The 20,517-nt window shown below is 45.5% G+C and overlaps 1 long non-coding RNA gene across 1 annotated transcript; it reads right to left on the bottom strand.

The window, feature by feature from the left end:
- Nucleotides 1-1,464: 1,464 nt before the first annotated feature.
- LOC116461257 (uncharacterized) lies at nt 1,465-11,433 on the bottom strand. Its single transcript, XR_004246025.1, has 3 exons — nt 11,334-11,433; nt 9,935-10,070; nt 1,465-2,149 (listed from the first exon to the last, which is right to left on the bottom strand). It is a non-coding gene; the product is annotated as an uncharacterized LOC116461257 (long non-coding RNA).
- Between the last annotated feature and the right edge of the window lie 9,084 nt (nt 11,434-20,517).

Here is a 20,517-nt window from a genome sequence, read left to right as displayed (position 1 = left end):
TCCCATCGTTGTGCTCACACCCACCCGGTTAGCAAGTGTGCATCCGGAGATGGATTTTGCAGGTGCTGAGCTGCTGGGTGGGTGAGCCGGGAGCTGGTGGAGAGAACGCAAAGGCCGGATTTCATTCGGTTCTTACCTGGAATATTTGAGATTGCAAGAAGAGAACTTTCCTTCTCTGCAGTCAGGCAGAGCTCAAGGCAGGTCCTCAGCCTTGTGAGATCAGCTTTCCAGCTCTGTCTGCCCACTTCTGCTCATGGAAGTCATGTTAGGATGCCTGTTTGTGTCCACGGACGAGGGGCTTCCCCTGCCAGCCAGCCTCATGAGTGGCAGCTGATGCTTTCCCATCCCCGGGTGAACCTCACTTCCATTTCACACAGTGCTGAACCAGGAGCAGGGAGAGGCTGTGATCCATGATCTCCCACAAATCCCAACAGACATGTTTTATAGTTTAAAATAGTTATACGAGTTCTTCTTTTTGGATATTATTTGTATGTGGTCAATTTACATGGTGTTTATAGCATGTTTGTGTTTTTTATAACGTCGGTTTGTGGGATCTGGGAGGAGAAGGGTTTTTATGAGGAAGATCTTTGGGGAGACAGAAACCTTGATGTGGGGAGCTGTGAGCGCTCCACTCAGGGCAGGGAGCACATTCAGGATGGGCTGGGCAGAGCCTCAGAGGCTCCTGGCTGCCCCTCTCTGGGTGTGGGGCCTGTGAGGCGACTCCATTTAGGAAGGGTCTGGCCACTTGAGGCAGGAACAAGCCCAGTAGAGCCTGCACTGCAGCTGAAGGAATGATCTGTTTGTTCTCTAAGAGGCCCCTGCAGGCGGGAGATGTTTTAAATAACCACCCACAGGCAGAGAGTAAAGGACTCAGTGAAGAAAGAAACTGGAGCTCAGTCCTTTGAGGGCAGAAACGCATCCCCCACACCCGCCGTGAGCTGAGCACGGCCACGCCTGGGCTTTGTGGGAGCCTGGTCAGGCCCAGCACCTGCTCTTTGTTGAACAGGGAGTAAGGGGAAGTTAGACAGCAGCAGGGACGTCCTTGACCTGACTGGTCCAGCCACCTCACTAGCATGTGGGGCGGATGAGGCTCAGGGAAGCCAAGGGACTTCTCCCAGATCCCCCGGGAATAGGACCTGAGGTCCCAGCTCCTGACTCCCAAGTCAGTGCTCTCGCTACGGCCCAAGGTTGCTCAGCACCTGCCAGGCCTGCGCGGAACACTTTAGAATCATTAGCCCCTTTAACCCTGACTGCCACAAACACATGAGGTTGGGATTGTACCCATTCTACAGATGAGAAACCGAGGCTCAGAGAGGGAGGTAGGAGGAATGAGACCCAAACCCAGCACTGTGACTCCAAAGAGCCCTTAACTTCTATATGCTCTTGAGATAAATATTCTACGCTGTGACAATTAGTATTTTCTCAGATTCAAAAAAAAAAAAAAAGCAAAAGCAATGTTAATTGTTGGGGACATGGTTCTGTAATTAGACATTCAAAGAAATTCCCAGAACTTTGCGGGTTAGCAGTGATGTTAAGTTACTACTGGCTTCTGCCCCTCCTACCTGGCCCTGCCCTAAGCATTTTTCTGGTGCTTAGTTGTTGAAACATCATCACAAACTTATAAGATATGATTTGATGTGACATCACTGCCCCTGTGTTAAGGGCGTGGAAACTAGGCAGGGAGAGCAGAAATTGCTTGCTCTAAAACCCTGAACCCATGATTCCATTTCCTTGAATATATGCCTGGGTTGGGGATTTGGAAACCTGTGGGAGGTTGTGTTATTGAGGGTCATTGTTCACATTCTCCATCTTCCTTCTCTGGATCCGTGTCCTCTGTCCGTGACTCTGTAGTCTGTGCATCTAGAGGCGGAGTCTGTTTCCTTGTCCTGTTGATGTTGGCTTTGGTTGTGTGACTTGCATTGGCCAATGGGACATCAGCAGGTGTGACGTGGGCAAAGAGGTGGCATGTGCTAGCACAGCGGGTCTTGCCTGCTTGTTCTCCTGCCTTCCATCATGAGATGAATATGCCTCTGGTTGTCCCTGGTCCAAGGAAGATGGGAGGCCCTCAGTACAGCAGACCTGAACCCAGTTCTCAGCTTGCAGCCAAGAAAAGCCAGTCCTGGCTCAGACGTGATGAACCCCATCAGACCTGTGGACATGAGAGTGAGAAATAAATACTATTGTTTGTAAGTGAGTTTGGGGTGGTTTGTTACACAGTGTGATTGTGAGAGTAGCTGACTGATACAAAACTAGAGACCCAACATGCTGCAGTGCTCACTAGCACCCAAATGCACCTGCCGTCAGGGCCATCTTCTCCGGACACACCATGCTTTCCATTGCCCCCGAGGCACCTTCATGTCAGATGATGGGTCCTTGCCCACCACATCATGTTGGCCCCTGTTCCCAAGGGGCAGGACAAGCTCTTCTGGTCTAGTTCAGTGGAGCGCTAACTCTGTGCATCGGAGGAGCTTTTGCTTGTTTGTTTTGTTTTTCTCTAATCAGACATGCAAGGACCCATTGAGTTCTTCTGATGCAGAGAAAGCCTGTGTGGCCATCATTATGTCGGTTTCTTTTTGACTTTTGTGAACTTTCTTTCACTAAACATTCGTCAAACCTAGAGCTGGCCTTTCTATGGTGACGATAAAATAGCCAGAGTGTTTGTGTCCTCTTTGGATCACGCTGACATTTCTGTCCACCCTGACATCTTCACTGGAGAGAATCCAACTGTGCCCCCGCCTGATGACTGTTCCTGTTGGGAAGTTTCTTACTAAATAACCATCAGCATCATTATCATTGTGCGTCTTTTGGACAGGAAGAAGGGAGGGCAAAGTTCTGTCCCAGCCTATTAGGAGTCAAGAGGGAAGGAGACGGGAGATGCTGACCTCTCACGGCTTCCCTAGGGGGTTCTGGCTGGGCTGCTCAGCTGTGTTGGGCTGCTCAGCATATGGTTCACAGCTCCCTAGGACCTCAGTATCATTCTTACCATAGGACAGAAGAGGACAGCAAAGCTCAGAGAGGCTGTGTAACTAGCTTTAAAATTTAGTTTCAACCTTAGAGTTAGGCTTTCCCTCTTCCTGATTATAAACTGAAATTATAATAACAGCGAGTCAAGGCTTTCTAAACTAAGCATATTCACAGCAATATTGATTATAATAACCAAAAAGAAAACAAGAAAAAAGTAAAAATTGTATTGTCCAGAAATACAAGATTGGTGAAGGCAGTTATCGTATATCTATATGAAATACATTGTAACTAATGAAATTTATGTCTTTGAAGGCTGCTTGATGGCCTAAAGAAACGCACATGGTATAATGTGAAGAAAACTCGAGGCAGAAACTGATGAATAAATTAGCAAAACTTCCAAACTAACTAAATTCAACATTTAGAATAAATCTTAATTTTATAAACCAAGTAGATTTTTTATGTGCATTAAAAACACTGGAGTTAGATTTTATTTTTTTCTCTATTTTCTAGGAATATTTTATAAACTTTTCAATTACTTTTTAAAATAAAAATAAATGAACATCCTTAAGAGTAAAAGTATAATAAAAGCATAGAGCAGCCTTGAGGTGTGACATGTAACTGTCTTATCATCTGGGACATTTTTTCGTTTCACAAATGCTCCCTTCTTCTTTGGGATGCCTCAGGGCAGGGGCCCTGTCTCCTCTCCGTCTTGGTGGTGCCAGGAACATATCATGGCCCAATAAATAATTGACAGCTCCTCGAAAGGAGTCCGTTCACTTCAGGTGGCTCACTAACTCCTCAAGGCTTTCTCTTAAGTGCGTTTCATTTGTTTTGATTTTTTTTTCAACTTAAATGGATGAAAATTAAAGCCAGGAGAGAGCTGCTGGCTCGCAGAGAGCTAGAAAAGAGAAAAATAAATGAGTGCAGTCCCTGAAGGGCCACAGGGTAGGGGCTGGACCTGGGCACCTGCCGTGTCTGAAAGTCCATTTTTTGCCCAGTTGTTCTCTAAGGCGCTATGATCTAAAAGTCAAAAAAGAAAATGGATGATGTATGGAACAACATTCAATATTGTTACTACAACGTAAGAAAGGTGGATTTAGAGATCAGAGAGAACGGTCCCTGCATTGGAGTCACTTGCTAACAGGTGTGTACCCACCCCTGCCAGGCACTGCTCTGGCTGCTGGGACAGGGCAGGGAACAAAACAACGCACCCCTGCCCCCTGCCCACCGCCCACCGCCCACTGCGAGGTTACTTTCGAGTCTGGCGGACAAGCAGTAGCCATTGAACCTGCAACTGCATGATGTGCGGGAGGTGGGGGCTGTTCTAAAGGACGATAGAGGTGAAGGGCCAGGCTGTGTCAGGGGTCAGGAGGCCTCTCTGAGGAGGTGAGCGAGCCCTGGGAAGAGCACCCCAAGCAGAGGCACAGCAGGTGCACAGGCCCCGGGGCAGGAGAGACCTTGGTGATCCTGGGTGAGGAACAGCAGGGAGGTGGGTGTGGCTGGAGCCACGTGACCGAGGGGGAAGTGGGAGATGAGGTCACAGGAGAGGGCGTGGAGTGAAGCAGTGAGGGGTGACCCGTAGCCTGTGGTCACTGTCTCCAGGTGGGCAGGCTCCGGTGGACAGCCAGGGCTCTCAGGGGTGGTCCTAGGGGCAGCAGCATCAGCACCCCGGGGCCCTGCTGGGAAAGCCAGCTCTCGGGCTCTGCTGAGACCTCCTGAATCGGAACCTCAGAGTGGGCCCAGCCATCGGAGTTTTAACAAGGCCTCCAGAAGATTCTGACACTCACCAGAGTCTGAGAAACACAGCAGAGCTGGAACCCGGGCTCCAGTTTTCACCCAGGAGACAGGAGGAGTCTAGGTGGAAGGGCAGGAGGGACTGGGGTTCCCCCCAGAAGGAGTGCCCCAGGATGATGCCACAGAAGGTGGACATTCGCTCCTCCTGGGAAGGTTCTCTAAGGGTTTCTTGGACAGGAAAGTGGCTCTCTGGGCTGCCTGGCATTGGAGATGCTGGGGGGTGAGTGACCTAGGAGCAGGCCTGCACCCGTGACTGAGGGGCGAGTAATAAACACCCCAGCTTCCCCTGTGTCTGGGTGACTCTGGGGAGCATCCTGTACACAGATCCAGGCTGCTCAGCAGGATCGAGTTGGGAAGGGGGTTCCAGGACAGGAAACAGCATGACTAGAGGTGGAAGAACCTTGGCATATGCAAGGCACTGTATGTAATTCCATCAGGCTGCAGTGTAAGCTTGCAGAGAGGAGGGAGAGTGGAGTGAGATGGAAAGTGACTGATGAAATGTATGTCTCCCCAGGAACGTCGGTCACAGATAAGCCCCCAGTGAAGGGACTTAGGAAGCCTCTCCCCCTTGGTGTTCTTTCCCCAGAGAGTCTTCAGAGACTGGAAATGCTTGCCAGGAAGGAAGAACCACTTTCTGTCCTCCATCATCAGGAGCACAGAAGAGTGAAGCTGGGCCCACATAGAGAAGCATCTCATGCTGTCTGCAGTGGCTGCAGCGCTCTCCTGGGGCAGGAGATGATCAAAGGTCAACATGACTTTGAAAAGGGGCTGGGAGAAAAGCCCCCAGTGCTGGCTCTGGACTCAGTACCCCAGGGCTCCTAAAGGGCTAAACATGACTAGATTGTAGTGAGCCTTTCCCAACATGCAAAGAAGCATCCAGGGATAATGTCTAAATACAGATGTGCTATTTCTCTCCTCTTTCTTTTTCAACTTTTCCATCACTCTCAGTGTCCTCACAGCAGCTTCCCCTTGTCCTGTGACAAACCTGGACAAGGTGCTTTGGGTGGGAGGCAGAGTAACATGGGACACCCTGAGTTCTGCATGTCTCTGCCTGTATTTCCCTCCTTCCTTCTAGTTCAAGGAGGTAAACAGGTGTGGCGACTCCTCCTGGCAGGGACTTTCACAGGACAGAGGCAGGAGCTACTTGAGAAAGATTTAGCTCATTGGAGGGAGGGGTGGAGCGGAGAGGGAAAGAGATGGAGGAGAAGATTACTGAAGAATGGAAAGGTGCAATGTTCCCCAGGTCCTAGGGATGCGCTGCACTGCAGAGGGTGGCAGTGAGGTCCCACACCTGCAAGCGGGAGTCGCTGGATTCCACAGGTGGCTGACCTGCTGACCAGAGATGTGAGCCCAGTTTCCTCTTCTGTAAAATCAGGCGTAGCCCAGTGGCTTTCAACCCTGGCTATATGTTAGTGACACCTGGGAAGTTTTAAATATTTCTGATGCCACATTGGACCCCAGATCTATCAGATCAGAACATCTGGGTTTAGTATCTTTAGTGTCCCTCAGGTGACTCAAATATGCAGTCAAGATGGAGAGCACTAACCTAAGCTAAGTCCTGTTTAATGAGAATTTCGAGACCAAGAAACACTTAGAGCAGGGAGGATCCTAAGAAATCACCTGATGCAACTCCTACCATTCGCAGGGGAAGAAACTGGTTTTCAGAGAGGCCAAATCATTCACCCAAGGACACAGAGCATGCAAGTGGCAGAGCCATTTCCAATACTCCCGCTGCCTCTTGACCTCCCTAGAAGACCCGCTTGAAGCTCTCAACTTCACATGGGATCCCTGATTCCAGGAAGGAAGCCCAGGCCTCCTGGTGGCTCAGTGAGTTACCCTGTAGCAGTGGCCCTGAGGCCCCTCCTTGAAGAACAATTCCAGGAGGCTTGAAATGCTCTCCAAGATATAGAAAAGGAAGATGTGCCTGGAAACTGGAGAAGATTGCACGATGGATGTAAATATTTGGGTTTTGTGGCTTCTTTCCCCCTCAAAAAATAAACATGGCAGAATTGCTTCTTACTGAAAGGGCGTCTGGGTTTCATAAACAGACCATAAAGAGGCAACCGAAGACCCAGAACATCCCCAAATCAGCATCTGTCCCTGCCATCTGGCTGTACCTCCATCCTCCTCGGTCTCTCTCTCACCCAGGCTCACAACACAGGGAAGCGCTCTTGCCTTTTGGAAAAAGGACGGCCTTCTCCCCACCACTTGTCTCTTGGCTCCTCCCACAGGTGGAGGATGAATCTGATTGGTGGGAAGATAAGCCGCTGGGCTCCTCCAGTGGGCGGGGCTAATATGCAAATGGTCAAAAGAGTTAGGATGCATTTGGCAGCAACTAACAGAATATGCAGCTAAAAGTGTCCTATTTTCTTGCTACCTAAATTGGGGTCCATGAACCAGCAATATCAGTTCATTAGAAATGCAGAATCTCAGGTAATACCCAACACTTACTGAATCAGAATCTGCTTTTCTTTTTTTAACAAGATTACCCAGGTGATTCATATGCATATTAAAATTTTTAATTACTTAGAGTCACGTTTATTTCGTTTAAGCTTTCTACCTGGCTAAATATCTAATTATATATTAATTCCAAAGCTTCCCCAATGCCCCCACTACGTTTTCCTGTTTGAAAAAAAAATCACGATACCAAAAGGAATTGATTTCTGATATGTAATATATATTATTTAGCTGCCTTCGTGCAGTTCAGGAAATGGGTTCTCCACATTAATTCATGGAGCCACAAAAAATTTAGTGCAATTTGGCTACATAATTTTAGATTCACAGGTGATTGTAAGACATATGAAAAATCTCACATGCACTTCACTCATTTCCCCCCAATAATATCATCTTCCTAATTATAGTGAAGTTTCACAACCAGAATATTGACTCTGATACAATCCATCTATCTGACCCAGATTTCACCAGTTTTATATGCACTAATTAGTGTGTATTTAGTTCTTTGAAAGTTTATTATATATTTGGATTCGTGTGACCACCACCATTAAGATTCAAAACAGTTCCTTCCTAACCATTCCTCACGCTGTCCTTTTATAGCTTGTTCCATGAAGAGCAGGTCTATGGAAACCTTTCCCCAAAGGCCCAGCGAACTGAGAGGCTGAAGAAAGAAGCTGACCAATCCAGCTTCTATGAAAGAAACATTTAGTAGGGACCTACTAAAGCGATATCTCAGGTGGCTGCCAAACTGTGGAGCCCTACACCCACTCTCCAGAAAATATCCTTTAGATAGGAAGCTTTTGTTTTTGTAAAATACGTGCAACTACTCACACCTCAGACTGTGACACTTGTGACCACTGAGGAGGTTAGATAAACATATTTATGAGGGGTTACCTATGCTATAGGCATTGTTTCTTTTTCTTTTTATTATACTTTAAGTTCTAGGTTCACGTGCACAACATGCAGGTTTGTTACATATGTATACATGTGCCATGTTGGTGTGCTGCACCTGTTAACTCGTCATTTACATCAGGTATATCTCCTAATGCTATCCCTCCCCCCTCCCCCCACCCCATGACAGGTCTGGTGTGTGATGTTCCCCACCCCGTGTCCAAGTCTTCTCATTGTTCAATTCCCTTTATGAGAGGTTATCTACACTATGAGAGCACCTTAGTATGCAAGAGTCAAACACCGGTCATCATGGCGGTTTTGCTTCAAGATGGTGTCACTCTTGCCACACAAAAGGTTGTTTTCCTACATAGCTATACTCTTCTCCTTCCTTCCTTTACTCCTAATGCCTGGAAACCACTATTCTGCTGATAATTTTGTCATTTAAAGAATGCTATAGTGGCTGGGCGTGGTGGCTCACGCCTGTGATCCCAGCACTTTGGGAGGCTGAGGTGGGTGGATTGCTTGAGGTCAGGAGTTCAAGACCAGCCTGGCCAACATGGCGAAACCCCGTCTCTACGAAAAATACAAAAATTAGCCAGGTGTGATGGCAGGCGCCTGTAATCCCAGCTACTTGGGAGGCTGACGCAGGAGAATCGCTTGAACCTGGGAGGTGGAGGTTGCAGTGAGCCGAGATTGCACCACTACACTCCAGCCTGGGCTATAGAGCAAGACTCAGCCTCAAAAAAAAAAAAAAAGATACCTAAGTGAGATTATATAGTGCATAACCTTTTGAGATTGGCTTTTTTTCACTGAGCTTAATTCCCTGGCGATTCATCCGTGCCATCACAGGTATTAATAGCTTGCTCCTTTTCATGGCTGAATAGTATTTCATAGTAGAGATGCACCAGTTTGTTTAACTCATTCATTGAAGGACATTTGGGTTGTTTTCCAATTTTTCACTATTATCAGCAAAGTTGCTATGATTATTCGTATATAAATTTTTGTCTGAATACAAGTTTTCATTTCTGTGGGACAAATGCCCAAGAGTGCAAATGCTGGGTTATGTGGTAAGCACATGTCTAATTTTTGGAAGAAACTGCTGAACTGTTTTCCAGAGCCTCTGTGTATCAGCAATGTATTGTATGAGCAATCCAATTTTTCTATACCCTTGCCATCATTTACTGTTATCACTATTTTTTATTTTAGCCACTTTCATGTGGGTATTTAGTGATTTTAATTTGCATTTTCCTTATGGATAATGATGTTGAACATCTTTTTGTGTATTTACTTGCCATTCACATATCACCACTGGTGAAATAGCTGTTCATGTCTTTTGCTCATTTCCTAAATGGATTTTTTTTTTACTGTTGAGTTTTAATAATTCTTTATATTATTCTAGGCATTAAACCCTTTGTAGGATAAGTGGTTTGAAAATATTTTCTCCTAGTACATAGCTTGTCTTTTCATCCTCTTCACAAGGCCTTTCGCAGTGCAAAAGTATTAAATTTTACTGAGGCCCAACTGATCAATTTTTCCTTTTGTGCATTGTGTTTTCTGTGTCAAGTCTAAGAACTCTCCTTCTAGCCCTGGGTCCTGAAGATTTTCTCCTAAGAATTTTTTAAAAAGCTTAATAGTTTTACATGTTACATTATGAGTCCAAAATCCATTTTTGAGTTAATTTTTGTATCACGTATGACAGCTAGGGTGTGATTAATTTTTTGTCTATGTATGTCCGATTTTTTTTCTGACACTATTTGTTGAAACGGCTATTGAATATTAAAGTTCTAGAAGCACAGGCTTGAATTACAAAGGCATTTTTTTTTAAACTCACTTAACAAAAAGTCCAGAAAAGGCAACTCCAATTTGGCTTACTCTCTAGCTCTAGGAGGTCTCTGTCTGCATCTTTGGGATCCTCTGGTCTTCGCCTTGGGGTTTCCGGTGGCCGTCATGGCTCCAGCATCACCAGCCTGTGTCCAGAACAGAGGAAGGGAAGGACAGCTGGGAGATTTTTCTCCTGTGTGGCTTGGGAAATCTTTCCCAGAAGCCTCTAGTAGATGGCCCTTAGGTCCCATTAGCTATTAATAGAACTGGATGACAGGCCTACTCTCAAACCAATCACAAGAGAAGGGGAGAGGATTACTGTGATTGGCCTTGAACCACTGACCAATCACGTTGCTCCCACTTAGGGCTGAGGCAGGGCCACCTTCCTTCAGCACATTGTTTTCTACTGGAGAGGTGAACAAACGTGTGGCTCTGTTACCAAGGAAGAAAGGAGAGTGGTTGCTCAGTGTCTGCTGTGAACCTGGCTGTCCCTATGTGTCCTCTCTCCTCTGTGTGTGTGTGTGTGTGTGTGTGTGTCTTGCAGACATCAGTGCACAACACACCACAGCCCTATAATTCAGTGGAGTGTTTATCTGCTCGGCAGACTCCACTGTCCCCACAGTCAGGGTCCAGGCACTAGAAGGTATGTGGCAGGAAGCAGAGGAAGACCCAAGCCACAGACCCCCATCCAACTTTGAGTGCAAGCAATGGAAACCGACTCTGGATTCCTTGATTTAATTTTTTGAAGACATTTATGGGAAGAAATGGGGTAGGTTTGTAGGAAAATTAAATGTGAAGAGCCAGATTCACGGGGCTTGGGGGCATCAGGGCAGCTCCTGGGTCCTCTGCGTGGCCATCAGGGTGAATCCACTCATGTGTCACTGTTCACGATTCAGGTCCCCACAGGAGGACAGGATTGTCCTGTCTTGGCCATATGTTAGCCCCTGGACTCGGGGACAGTGTTGTCATTTGGCTGAAAGTCCCTCCTCACCACAAGGACAGGGATGGGGAGTTTCTCAGTGGAAGCCCAAGGATTTGCTTAGGCCTGGAGAGCAAACCCCACACGCCCTCCACACATCACCTGCACAAACATCCCTCCAGCTGAGCTAGCCTGCTCACTGCCCCTCAGACATTCTTCCCTCCCATCCTTGCTTGTGCTGGGACCCCTCCTGGATGACTTCCCTCTCCTGCCTGCTCTTCTAACTTTCATGGTCCTTCAAGACTCTAATTAAGCCACCCTCCTCCTCCAACAAGCACCAGCCATTGCTGCTGCTGTGTCGAGGTTTCTGAACCTCAGCATTATTGACATTTAGGGCTGGGCAATCTCTGTTGTGGGACTGTCCTGCGCATTGTGGGATGCTTAGCAGCATCTCTGGCCTCTACTCAGTAAATGCCAGTTACGCCCTTACCTAGTTGTGACAACCAAAACTGTGTCCAGACATTAGCAAGTGTCCCTGGAGGGAGAAACTGCCCCTGGTTGAGAGCCACTCCTTTTCTGAACCTGAGTCATTAAGATTTACTGCCATAGCAACTTAATTACATCGTGATGTTTACTTAACTTCTCACTGCTGCTTATTACTTTGGCAGACTGTAGCCAGCCAGAGAGCAGCCAGGTTAACCCATACCGTGGCCCCACACTAAGTTGTCTCCCACACTGTGTAGGGATGGCTCAGTGCACATGGAGCATAGCGGGGTTTGGGCTTGATGGCTTTGAAGCCTCTGCTAGACTGGGAGGCACACAGCTTGGTACCACGTCTGGATGCAACGTCATGTTCCTGAGGCAGGATGGTGCTTGTGTACTGAAGACAGTTTTGCTGGCTGTGATGAAGGGCAGAGCTCTCAGTGGATCCTGTGGAAACCAAAGCCTGCTGTAACCCCCCAATAGTAACAGCCATCCGCTCCACCTCTGGGCCCAGGCACGCCTCACGGGAGCTCTCTGCAGGCACTGTCTCATCCATAACGAATTAGGTATCAGTGTCTGGTTTTTAGAGATTCGGAAACTGAGGCCAGAGCATTCTAATGTCCTAAGCACATTCACGGTGAGTAGGTGCAGAGCTGGCTTCCGCCTGCGGGGTCTGAGTCTAGGGTCAGTGCTCGTAGCCACAATTCTCGTAGGCTACCCAGGCCCACTGTCTCCTTGAGCACCCATGTGCCCCATGCAGCACGTAACTTGTAGGAAATGAAGGCGTTTGCCAGCCTTTGCCTGTGTCCAATGTGAGCTTATCTCCTATTTAGCACAAAGCCTTTATTAAATTAGAGTTACTGATTTAGTGGATACATCACTTTACTCTGTCATCTTGACAGTGATAAGATCTGCATTTTGCTCACTTCTGGATCACACGATCTAGCAGAATTCTTGATGCATGGCAGGAACTCATCATTATTTGCCTCATTTAATTGAATTGTATTATGTTTCTGCGGACACTTCATCACACCTAACAGTGTTTTGCACAAAGTAATTGTTAAAAAATACTTTTCAAAGGGCTAAATGTTTGATCAATCAATAGGTTTTTAATTGAGTATCCTTACAAGTGAATATCATAAACTGACGATAAAAGTGTTTTTATGACTGTGTGTTGGTTACCCGGATTAAATATTTCTTTAAGCCTCAGAGTGCATGATGATTCAGTTCTTCTGATTTTAAGCTCGGATCTATTCAGTGAAGAGATATGCAGGTCTGGAAGCCTCTGAAATTTATAATGTGGATGCTGGGAACCCATGATGCTGGTGGCCAATTTTGAAAATTGTTACAGAAATTTATATTCATTAGAAATGATGGCAAGTTCTGGAATGGTATTCTGCAGAGTCAATTTAAAGAAATTGTTTCAAGGAGATAACTGAGGAAGCAGCAAGCAGAGACACTAACTTGGATGTGACATCGCTGAGAGACGAAACTCAGCTTGATGAATGGAGCCAAGCCAGGAAAGGGCTGTGGACCTGTCCCAGAGGGTCCACCTATTTTCTGACAATTGGCAATGTTATCTATTAACTAGAAATCTGTTATGGGACAAGGAGAAGATTGGCTGCAGCCCTCGGAGAATAAGACAGGTGTCCTCTTGGCTTCTATATAATATGCTTCTAAGCAATGTTTTAGGATTTATCAGCCGTGAGATCCTTGGATATTTAACCAAGTCCCCCTGAGGGCTCTAACATGGCAGTGATGGGAAATAGAGCTGGGGGCAGGGGAAGAGAAGCTGGGATGTAGCTTTTACCCCTAAGCACATTCTCCTAAAGTGATACCTTTGCAATAATCTGTTTCAATAATATGTTGACATGGGCAGTATTAAGACAATAATCAGAAGAATTTAGAGGAAGCATTCTGAAATATGCAAGTGCAGCTTAAGTGGCCAGAATGTGAGACTCTCAACTGGAGTCCAGGGTGAAGAATCTACATGAAAGTGTGCTCGCTCACCCGCCCCCACAAATGGCACAGAGTCCATCCAGACCCACCCCCAGTCCACCGCCCAGAGTTAGGACCAGCCTCTGACTCTGCGACTTACAAGATGGGAGAGTGGGAGTGGAGGAACTATCCCCCTCTCTGGAGGAGGAGGAAGCCTCAGGGCTGCAAAAGCTGCAGGCACATTCTTCTCTGGTGCTCTGTCATGGGATTCATGCTGCAGCCTGCATGACTTTCAGAGCCAGAGCTTGGAACTGCTTATCCTATGCTGAGAGTTTCTTTTGCAAAGGGTTGTGTCTCCTGCTGGGAGTGCAAATAAATCTGCATCACCTTCCAGGCAGGGAGGGAGAGGACTAAAAGAACGGCACCAGCAAATCACTTTAAGCAGGCAACAAAACCACAAAAATAAACCCTTGAAAATGGGACTGAATGACACGCCCACATCACTGATAAGTGCCGTTTTCAGCAGTCCCATCTCTTCGCCAGAGAGATCAGTCAGCTTGGACTCTTGTTACCATCACATTCGGCACCAGGTATCTGCTGCGCTCTACAACCATTCTTAAGTTCCTGTGCAGTTGGCCCTGTAACCGGGAGCTGAGTTGGTTTGAAAAGCCCTAATTACAAGGTTTAGTGTTTTTCTTTGTAAAAGGGATTTTTGAGTTTAGAAACAAAGTGACTTTAGGTACAAACAGATACAAAGCTTCAAAAAGTAGTTTATTTTTCATTCTGTGCCTCTATTCACCCAAAGCACAACCCTCCACCTCACTCCATCCCTGGCCAAAAACTGTGGCAGGGGAGGTTGGAGAGGTAAGCACAATATTTTCTTTAGGCTTGGAGTGTAAAGACCTCCCTAGGTCGCATGTCATTTCCAAATGTTGCAATCTTTCCAATTGATCTCATCCAGAGCTCTTTGTCTCAGGACCAAGAGAATTAAGGAGCATGGACACAAAGGGTGAGGTTGGAGCGAAAGTTTAATAAGTAAAAGAAGAAAGTTCTCTGCCACAGAGATGGGGCCTGAAAGAGGGTTGCCATTTTTACAGTTGAATGCAAAGGCTTTTATAAGAAACTGATGAGGGCTGGGCATCTCATTTGTATAAGGCTCGAATTTCTGGTAGCTCCACCCCATCCTCTTAATGCACCTGTGGCCCCTTAGCTTGAGTTACTTAATACTGTTTGTTCTTCTTACTGTGCATGTGTTAGGGGATGGAATTTTCCATTGTGGGCATGTCTGGGTAAGTCACCTGTGTAGCCTTTCTTACCTGTGCAGTTGTGAGCATGTCTCAGGCAAGCTCCCCTGTGCAAGTTCCCTTATCTGTGCCTGTAGCTCGAGTTTATCAGGCTGTTCTTTTGGTTGAAAGAATTCAACGGAGGACCCACCCTAACTGCCTGCCTGACTGGTTTCTTGTTTTCTGCTTTCTCACCAATTGCCCTTGGAAACTCATCATCGGAGATCCTCATGGAATATTGAGGTGCAAGGGGCCCTTGGAGTTGCCCTGTTGTTGGGGTGGGTACCTCAGTGAGTGAGGTCCTGCAGGAAGGCTGGGCTATGAGCCCCTGCACTCGGCATCAGGACTCAACTCCTCTGGTCTGTCTGGGGTCCTTCCTGGGCATTACCCTGACTTCTGGGCCCCACTCGTGACAGAGATCTTTTTATACAGGTGACTTTCTTGCTGGACATCATCTCAGCCTCCTTTTTTTGTGCAACAGTTTAGAAGCCCCATTAAGAAAAAAAAAAAAAAAACTTTACTTTTTAGAAGTGGACTAATCCATACTTCAAATTGTCAACCCACACTGTGATGGTGGAGCCATGGGGGTCTCCAGGAAGTGGATTATTCCCTAGACCCCTCTCTTCCAGAGAAGTGCATGGTGTATGTGTGTGCATATGTCCATGTGCACTGGGGTGTGTGCTTGTGAGCACATGTGCTGGGTGTGTGTGTGTGTGTGCACATGTGTACATATGTGGAGGCCAGAGCAGCTCCATTTTGGAAGTGAATCCACCGTGTTGGCTTCTGATTACTCCCAGTTTCAGGAAGACTTCTAAGATTTTCAGTTTATCTATTGCTCCTTGTGTAAGAGGAGGTACTTATTGTAAATCCTGCCCTTAGTTCAAACAACCTTGATGTTATCTTACTTCAATAGTTCTACACATCCCTTCTGAATCACCCTTTCCCTATGGGTTTGGGGAGTAATGGTGTGGGGATCCACCACCTTGTCTCGCCTCCAACCAGGAGACAGACATGGCTTTTGTTTGCACATCCCTATTACATGTTTCTTCCTAAGAAACTGGATTTGTCAGCCTCTCTGTTCAACCTTTAAGCCTCCTTGGAATTTTGAGGGTAGGCTTGCATAGGCCTGGCTGCTGTGGAACAGTGTGCTTGTATGAGCATGTGTGTTTTGCCTCTTCTGTTAGCATGATGACCCTGGAGGCCAGCTCTCTGCATCCATTTTCTCTGTGAGTCCTGCAGCCCCCATCCTTAGGAGTTAACAGTGTCTGGTTTAACTCAGGAGTATGGGAAGAGAGCTGGAAGCAGAGTCAATTACTTTTTCAAGTATAGACCATCCAGACTGACTAAGAAAGGTGAACTATTTCATCATGAAAACATTTGGTGATCTGAAGATGGGTCCACAGCAGGGTCACATTCCCCTCGCCACTGTGATTCATTCACAGGTGATCACATAACCCAGGGCTAAGCCAATGAATGCACAGTATTCCCCTTAGCCACTGAAATTGGTTCAGAATTGATCCAATCAGAGTGAAGACAGAACTTTTTCAATTGTAATAGACTATTTCTTAGAGCAGTTTTGGATTAACAGCAAAATGAGCAGAAGGTTTCAGAGGTTTTTCACATATCCCTGGCCCCCTCATCTGTACATCTTCCCTATCAACATCTCACACCAGAGTGACACATTTGTTAAAATCGATGAACCTACATTGACACATCATTATCATCCAAAGACTATAGTTCACATTAGGCTCCATTCTTGGCTTTGTACTTTCTATGGGTTTGGATAAATGTACAGTGACATATGTTCATCCTTATAATATTATACAGAGTATTTTCACTGCTCTAAAAACCCTTTGTGCTCCACCTGTTCATTGCTCCCTTTCCCCAGTCCCTGGCAACCACTAATCTTCTGATCTTCTGTCATAGTTTTGCGTTTTCTATAATGTCGTATGGTTGGAATCATATAGTACGTAGCCTTTCAGGCTGGCTTCTTTCATTTAGCCATAGGCATTGAGGGTTCCTTCTTGTCTTTTCATGTCTTGATTGCTCATTTCTTTTTAATGCTGAATAATATTCCATTATCTGGATTTATCACAGTTTATTTATCCATTTGCCTACTGTAGGACATCTTGGTTGCTTTTAAGTTTTGACAACTATGAATGAAGCTGCTGTAAATATCCATATGCAGGGTTTTTTTGGTGGACATGAGTTTTTAACTCATTCGGGTAAATACCAAGGGGCATGATTGCTGCTGGATCGTATGGTAAGAGTAGGTTTAGTTTTGCAAGAAACTGACAAATTGTCTTCCACAGTAACTGTACCATTTTGCATTCCTGCCAGCAATAAATTAGAGCTCTTATTACTCCACATCCTCATCAGCATTTGTTGTCAGAGTTTTGGATTTTCTCTATTTTAATAAGTGGTTACTGGTATCTAATTTTTTTTTTTTTTTAAATAGAGATGAGGCCTCCCTACATTGCTCAGTCTGGTCTCAAACTCCTGGGCTCAAGGGATCTTCCCATGTCGGCCTCCCAAAGTGTTGGAATTACAGGTATGAGCCAACTGGGGCCAGTCTCATTGTTTTAATTTGCATTTCCCTAATTGCATACTACAGCGGGCATCTTTTTATATGCTTATTTGCCATCTATACGTCTTCTTTGGTGAGGTGTAGGTTAAGATCTTTGACCCATTTTTAGTCGGATTGTTTTCTTATTGTTCAGTTTTAAGAGTTCTTTTTATATTTTGGGTAACAGTCCTTTATCAGATGTGTCTTTTGCAAATATTTTCTCCCAGTCTGGGGCTTGTCTTTTCATTCTCTTGACAGTATCTTTTGCAGAGCATTACATTTCAATTGTGATGGAGTTCAGCTCATCAATTCTTTCTTTCATGGATTATGCCTTTGGTGCATCTATAAAGTCATCACCAAACCCAAGGTCATCTTAATTTTCTCCTATGTTATCTTCTAGGAATTTTATAGTCTGCCTTTTATGTTTAGGTCTGTGTTCCATTTTTGAGTTACTTTTGTAAAGGATGTAAACTGTGTGACTAGGTTCATTGTTTTTGTTTTTTGTTTTTTGTTTTTGTTTTTGCAGGTAAATGTCCAGTTGTTGGAGCAGTATTTGTTAAGAGGTCTTTGCCTCATTTGTATTGGTTTTGCTCCTTTGTCAAAGATTAGTTGACTCTATTTTGTTGGTCTATTTCTGGGCTCTCTATTCTGTTTCATTGATCAATCAGTGTGACCAGTACCGTACTGTCTTGATTACTGTAGCTTTACAGTAAGTCTTGAGGTCAAGTAGTGTCAGTCCTCCAATTTTGTTCTCCTTTACTCTGTGTTGGCTATTCTGGGTCTTTTATTTTTTATTTATTTATTTTTTTTTTATTTTTTTTGAGACGGAGTCTCGGTCTGTCGCCCAGGCTGGAGTGCAGTGGTGTGATCTTGGCTTACTGTAACCTCCGCCTCCCAGGTTCAGGCAATTCTCCTGCCTCAGCCTCCCGAGTAGCTGGGACTACAGGCACACACCACCACGCCCAGCTATTTTTTTTGTATTTTTAGTAGAGACGGGGTTTCACCATGTTGGTGAGGATGGTCTCAATCTCCTGACCTTGTGATTTGCATGCCTCGGCCTCCCAAAATGCTGAGATTAGAGGCGTGAGCTACTGCACCGGGCTATTCTGGGTCTTTTACTTCTCCATAAAAACTTTAGAATCAGTTTGTCAATATCCTCAATATAACTTGCAGGAATTTTGATTGGGATTGCATTGAATCTATTGATCAAGTTGGGAAGAGCTGACATCTTGACAATATTGAGTCTTCCTATTCATGAACATGGACTATCTCTCCATTTATTTAGCTTAAAAAATTCTTTGCCTCAGAGTTTTGAAGTTTTCATCATATGGAAGTTGTACATATTTTGTGAGTGTTATAACTATTTCATTTTGGAGAGTGCTAATGTGAAAGGTATTGCATCTTTAATTTCAAATTCCACTTGGTCATTGCTGCTATATAGGAAAGTGATTGACTTTTGTATATCAGCCTTGTACTTGCAACCTCACTATGATAATTTATTAGTTCTAGGAGTTATTTTGTTGATTATTTCAGTTTGTCTGCATAGACAATCCATACCATCTATAGGCAAAGATAGTTTTATTTCTTTCTTCTCAATCTATATGCCTTTTATTTCCTTGTCTTTTCTTAGCTAGGACTTGCATTATTTAGGACATCCAGTGCAATGTTGAAAAGCAGTGGGGAGAAGGAACATCCTTTTCTTGTTCCTGATCTTAGTGGGAAAGCTAAGTGGAGTTTCTTGGTATTAAGTGTGATGTTAGCTATGGGATTTTTGTAGCTATTTATTAAATTGAGGAAGTTCCTCTCTATTCCTAGCTCACTGAGTTTTTATCATGAATGAGTGTTGAATTTTGTCAAGTGCTTTTTCTGTAGCTATTGATATAATCATGTGCTTTTTCTTCTTTAGCCTGTTGATGTGATGGATTACATTAATTGATTTTGAAGATAAGACTTTGGATTAACAGCTGGGAAACAGAAGCTTTTTCCCTTCTGGAAAGTGAGGATGCAAACAGTAGTCTGTGACCACAAGGAAATTCCGAGGGAATGAAGTCTCTGGCATTGGAGTCAGAGCAAGAGATGCACAAAGAAACAGAGCCAAGACTGATCAAACCCATTTGAGGCCCTCTACCTCAACTGGAGAAACCTAAATGCTCCCTTTAATGTTTAGTTCAGTTTGATTTTTGTTGTCATTGTTTGCAACACCAAACATGCTAACTGATATATGCCTTACCCCTCAGGTATTTAAGAAGGGCGGCGGGGGGCTGGGCACGGTGGCTCACGCCTATAATCCCAGCACTTTGGGAGGCCAAGGCAGGCAGATCACAAGGGCAGGAGATCGAGACCATCCTGGCTTACACGGTGAAACCCTATCTCTACTAAAAATACAGAAAGTTAGCCGGGCGTGGTGGCGGGTGCCTGCAGTCCCAGCTACTCGAGAGGCTGAGGCAGGAGAATGGCGCAAACCCGGGAGGCAGAGCTTGCAGTGAGCCGAGATTGCGCCACTGCACTCCAGCCTGGGCGACCTCTAAAAAAAAAAAAAAAAAAAAAAGAAGAGGGGGGCTGAGAAGGTGTCAGGGATGTTCCAAAAGGGATTTCTTTTTGTGAGTTGAAGACAGGTCTGTGAAAAGCTGTGTGAACTTCCTTCTAGCTGAATGACATAACAGATAACACTTGTTCTCTGGAAAATAGATGTGCACACATACATGCGTGTGTGTGTGTGTGTGTGTGTGTGTGTGTGTGTGTGTGTGTGAAAGGTGGGAAAATAATACGTCTTAGAGCAATAAAGAAAGAACGCTAATATGGCTCTTTCAAACCTCGGCGAAGCTGGTGGGAAGAGCAGCTCAGGCGCATTTTGTGAACTGAAGGTTCTGTGCACCCGAGTGGGGTCTGAGTACTTCCAGGGAGGATGCTTGGCTTCTCTCTGCAGAACAGGGTATGCATGGTCTACAGGGAAGCTCCTGGCCTCCTGCTGACCCAAGAAACAACTTGACCAAGGGACAGAGCAGGGAGAGTAAAGGCTTCAATATCTCTGCCTAACTGTGTTTAGGCTTGACCTTGAAGAGGCCAGGGTGGAATTCATGACCACAAGCACATCCCTAAGACCAGAAATGCTGCCACATTCTCCCTGATGAATCCATTGTGTTGTCACCATGGCAAGCACCACAGGTGGGGTCTGGCCTGGCTGGCGCGTGTTTGCAGCAGTTCCCTTTTAGGATCCAGGAGCATCTTAGGCCTATGCAATCTTGCCCGCAGCTACCACAAAGTCTTACTCCTCTCAGCAGCAGGTCCAAATTATCCATGCTGTAGGCCTCAATGTTGGCATGAATTGGCAGCATGGCATTCGCTAGGAAGCATTCTTTATTTAAAAAAACAAAAAACAAAAAACACCCAACATTATTATTTAG

This window comes from Hylobates moloch, unplaced genomic scaffold (assembly GCF_009828535.3).
Source record: "Hylobates moloch isolate HMO894 unplaced genomic scaffold, HMol_V3 SCAFFOLD_21, whole genome shotgun sequence".
Taxonomy (NCBI): domain Eukaryota; kingdom Metazoa; phylum Chordata; class Mammalia; order Primates; family Hylobatidae; genus Hylobates; species Hylobates moloch.
Note: the sequence above shows the minus strand (reverse complement) of the source record. Positions and strands in the feature narration are given on the sequence as shown.